The sequence below is a fragment of the Mandrillus leucophaeus genome, unplaced genomic scaffold, assembly GCF_000951045.1.
Source record: "Mandrillus leucophaeus isolate KB7577 unplaced genomic scaffold, Mleu.le_1.0 Scaffold7, whole genome shotgun sequence".
NCBI classification, from domain to species: domain Eukaryota; kingdom Metazoa; phylum Chordata; class Mammalia; order Primates; family Cercopithecidae; genus Mandrillus; species Mandrillus leucophaeus.
The window spans coordinates 5,794,467-5,799,287 of NW_012107585.1; the positions used below are offsets into that span (position 1 = coordinate 5,794,467).

The window sequence follows — 4,821 nt, forward strand, 5'->3', positions numbered from 1 at the left end:
TTTTTGAGCTGGAGTCTCACTCTGTTGCCCAGGCTGGAGTGCAGTGGCACGATCTCAGCTCACTGCAACCTCTGCCTCCCAGGTTGAAGCAATTCTCCTGTCTCAGCCTCCCAAGTAGCTGGGACTACAGGTGCCCACAATGCCCAGCTAATTTTTGTATTTTTAGTAGAGATGGGGTTTCATCATATTGGTCAGGCTGGTCTCGAACTCCTGACCTCAGGTGATCCTCCTGCCTTGGCCTCCCAAAGTGCTGGGATTACAGGCACGAGCCACCATGCCTGGCCTAAATTATTTCAGTTTTCACATGCAGTCCTCGAAGGTCAATACAAGTTATCTGTTTTATAGATGGAAAAAACTGAGGTTCAGAAAGTTTATATAATGTGCCCAAAGTTTCACAGGTAATAAGCAGAGGATTTGGAACTCAGAGCTTCTGCTGCCAAATACTGCTCTAAGATATGCCAGCTAAAGTCAGTTCCTAGGAACTTTATTTTCTTTCATCTGAAATCCAGAGAATGAGTTGACAGCAACTCTGAGTGCAGCCAAATACTTAAATATCCCTCAGAGTCTTATGAACCAAAAACTTCAAACTCTTGGGCTCAAGCCATCCTCCTGTCTCAGCCTCTCAAGTAGCTGGGACTACAGGTGTGCACCATTATGCCCAGCTAATTTTTTTCTTTTTTTCTTTTTTTTTTGGTGGAGACAGGATCTTGCTGTGTTGCTGAAGCTGGTCTCAAACTCCTGGGCTCAAGTGATCCTCCTGCCTCAGCCTCCCAAAGTGTTGGGATTATAGGCATGAACCATCATGCCTGGCCTGAACCAGAACTTTTTTTTTTCTCATTCTGTTGCCCAGGCTGCAGTGCAGTAGCACAATCTTGGCTCACTGCAGCCTCCACCTCCTGAACTCAGGTGATCCTCCCACCTCAGCCTCCCAAGTAGCTGAGACTATAGGCACATGCCACCACCCATAGCTAACTTTTGCATTTTTTAGGGGACATGGGGTTTGCCATGTTTCCCAGGCTGGTCTCGAACTCCTCGGTTCAAGCAATCCATCCCCCTCAGCCTCCCGAAGTGTTGGGAATATAGATGTGAGCCACCTTGCCTGGCTCAGAACTTTTAACCAAATTAATTAGCCCCCATTCCAGTCTGCATCAAACTAGAAATAAAGTAGGAGGAAGGGAAAAGGCTTTTAGATGGAAGTAGAGGGGTCCACAAGAAGCTATTCCTTCCAGCCAGATAGCAGGAAAGAAGCTCAAAGAAAGAAAAGCAGTGGGAGAACTGTCCCATCAGTGAGTCCAAGGGCTGACGGAATCACAAATGGAGCCATTTTGTCCTCCCTGTTGACACAGCACTTTCCAATGCCATTGTAGCAGCATTTCCCATAGTTACTTAAGTTACTGTTCCTGAGTTTTAACCAGCAGGGACTTCTAGTTTACAACTGAAGTCTTTCTCAACTAGGGTTCCTCAGCCAAACCAGAACACAGAAAGATTCAAGTGACTTTTTTTCAGTTCTCCCAAGGACAGTGTATGACAAATGTTAGCTCAAACACATAGAAGTTAATTTATCATCAGAATGGGTGTCTTGGGGTATGTGGGCTAACTTATCTTACAGAACCTGATTGGGAAAGACAGGAGGTGAGGTAGAAGTTTAGTCAATCAGTAATTGATCTGAAAAGCTCATCTGGTCCTGTTCAGTGTTTTATACAATTCTGAGGTTCAAGAAAGTGCAGCAACTCGCCAAGTGAGAGGTATGCCTGCTGTACCACTGTCACAGAGACTGTGGGTTCAGGAGCCTGTAATTAAGAAAATAAAGCTAGGCATCGTGATATATACCTGTAATCCCAGCTACTTGGGAAGCTAAGGCAGGAGGACCACTTGAGCCCAGAAGTTTGAGACCAGCCTAGGCAACACAGCAAGACCCTGTCTCAAAAACAAAAAAAAAAGGTAAAAAAAAAAAACCAACCAACCCCAGAAAATGTGTCTATTTTAGGAACAATTCCATCATAACCAATAACTAAATAGAAATGTGTGGTATGTAAAGGGGTGACTTCTGTTTTCCTGGAAATTTCACTTATGCAGGAAACTTAATTACCAAATTGATTACTTGATGATGAGTAAATAAATTAGTTGCTATTAGATCTACTCTTGGGGAAGCAGTAGCATTTAACCGCCTGTTGGTGGTAGTCAAGAGTCTTCCCCAAACCTTCAAATGTTAGGCAGGTTATGCCTGATCACGAGTGCACTGAGTGGTAGGGACTGAGATGTACGGGGTGCACTAAGGCTTTCTCAAAGGAGCAGGTGCTACTCAGACCCCTCTCTTACTACCGTGAATGCAGGCTCAGCATTATCAGATCTTGTTTTTTAACATTTCATTTAATCTTCCCAGAAATCCTATGAAGCATTCAACAAACAAGGAAACTGAGAGAGAGGATAAGTAATGTGTAGCATTGGGATCTGAATTCAGCTGTGACTTGAGAGACTAAGCTCTTAGCCTTTTTTTTTTTTTCTTTTTTTTTTTAAAAGACGGAGTCTCGCTCTGTCACCCAGGCTGGAGTGCAGTGGCGTGATCTCCGCTCACTGCAAGCTCCACCTCCAGGGTTCACACTGTTCTCCCGCCTCAGCCTCTCGCTACAGGTACCCGCCACCACGCCTGGCTAATATTTTTGTGTGTGTTTTTAGTAGAGATGGGGCTTCACCCTGTTAGCCAGGATGGTCTCGATCTCCTGACCTCGTGATCTGCCCGTCTCGGCCTCCCAAAGTGCTGGGATTACAGGCATGAACCACTGCGCCCGGCCTCTTAGCCATTTTTTAATACTGTCCAACAGAAACTATAAACTCCAGAAAGTCCAAGGGTTGCCTTTGAATGGTATAATTATGATTTTGATTTTACTTTTGTTCTCCCAAGTTTTCTTAAATGAATACACAGTCCTTGTGTTATTACCAAAAAAAAAAAAAAAATCTAGTGCAACTCTTGTGTGTGTGAGAGAGACACTGTCTCACTCTGTCACCCAGCTTGGAGTGCAATGGTGCAATCTCCGCTCACTACAAACTCTGCTTCCCACATTCAAGTGATTCTTGTGCCTCAGTCTCTCGGGTAACTGAGATTACAGGTATGCACTACCATGCCCGATTAACTTTTGTATTTTTAGTACAGACAGGGTTTCACCGTATTGGATGGTCTCAAATTCCTGACCTCAGGTGATCCATCCACTTTGGCCTCCCAAAGTGCTGGGATTACAGGCTTGAGCCACTGTGCCTGGAGTGTTTTTTTTCCTTCTTGCTCTGTCGCCCAGGCTGCAGTGCAGTGGCACCATCTCGGCTCACTGCAACCTCCGCCTCCTGGGTTCAGGCAATTCTTCTGCCTCAGCCTCCCGAGTAGCTGGGATTACATGTGCGTGCCAGCACGCCTGGCTAATTTTTGTATTTTTAGTAGGGACGAGGTTTCCCCATGTTGCCCAGACTGGTCTTGAACTCCTGAACTCAGGTGATCCACCCACCTCAGCCTCCCACAGTGCTGGGATTACATGTGGGAGCCACCGCACCCGGCCTCTTTTTTTCTCCCGCCTGCCGCCCAAGAAATTTAATGTCTGAAAAGATCATACTTGTTCAAGGCTACACAGTGGCCTTGAACCGCCCGCCTCAGCCTCCCAAAGTGCTGGGATTACAGGCCTGAGACACTGCATCCGGCCGACAACTTAGTTCTTATGTGCAGCCTTAGCCCAGATGTTCCTGTCACATCTTTGTCCCTCATGCCAGGTCGTATAACAGATTTCAACTTTCTAGTATTCATACCATGAATAAATATTTGTTGTGTCTAGCTTTGGGCTGGGTGCCACACAAAAAAAGAACTAGTCCTTTCCTAAAATAATCTTATTGTGACAACTTAGTTTTTTTTTTTTTTTTTTTTTGAGGCGGAGTCTTGCTCTGTTGCCCAGGCTGGAGTGGTGCAGTGGTGCGATCTTGACTCACTGCAAGCTTCGCCTCCCGGGTTCACGCCATTCTCCTGCCTCAGCCTCCCCAGTAGCTAGGACTACAGGCGCCTGACACCAGGCCTGGCTAATTTTTTTGTATTTTTTAGTAGAGACGGGGCTTCACCATGTTAGCCAGGATGGTCTCGATCTCCTGACCTCGTGATCCGCCCGTCTCGGCCTCCCAAAGTGCTGGGATTACAGGCTTGAGCCACCGCGCCCGGCCCTTTTTTTTTTTTTTTTTATAGTTTTTATAACTTATTTGATGTATTTGATGATCAGCAGTTACTTCACATCCACATAACTGTAGATTTGTGAAAGTGGTAACAAGTACATAACCAAAGTATAGAGCTTGTTTGGTGAATTTCTGACCTCATTATGTTTTCTGGACCACCCACTGTACAAGGACACAGTATGGACATTCCTTACTACTTTGGCCCAGACAGCTTTGTTGAGCCTGGTATCAGTGCACGTATTTGGAGTTTTCCATCTCCTTCGTGGCAAATTTCCGGTCTCTTTAAGAGCCTGAGGGGCACACTTCTTGAAGCTCACTCCATGGATACACTTGTGAATATTAACGGTATACTCCTGGGTCACCACTTAGTTGATGGCATAACGACCATTCTTCTCACCATCCTTCTTTGCAGGAGCCCAAGTTGCTTAAATGGTTTTAGGTAGTAGGCATCTTAGCTATAAAAGCCCTGACTTGGCCCAACATGATGGCTATCTTCTGTAATCCTAGCATTTTGGGAGGCCGAGGCAGGCAGATCACTTTAGGTCAGGAGTTTTGAGACTGCCTGGCCAACACAGTGAAACCCTGTCTCTACTTAAAAAATACAGAAATTTGCCGGGCATG

General features: G+C 45.7%; 1 protein-coding gene across 2 annotated transcripts in view; it reads left to right on the forward strand.

Moving 5' to 3' along the window:
- GATC (glutamyl-tRNA(Gln) amidotransferase, subunit C) overlaps window positions 1-4,821 on the forward strand; it is a 26,305-nt gene that overhangs the window by 13,056 nt on the left and 8,428 nt on the right. Inside the window, exon 3 of one of the 2 annotated variants that reach the window (XR_001004293.1) lies at window positions 3,010-3,107. The exons of the other annotated variant lie outside the window; for it this stretch is intronic. The gene's annotated coding sequence lies outside the window, so the exon portion shown is untranslated. The remainder of the gene's footprint in view (window positions 1-3,009; window positions 3,108-4,821) is intronic. 2 annotated transcript variants of the gene reach the window in all.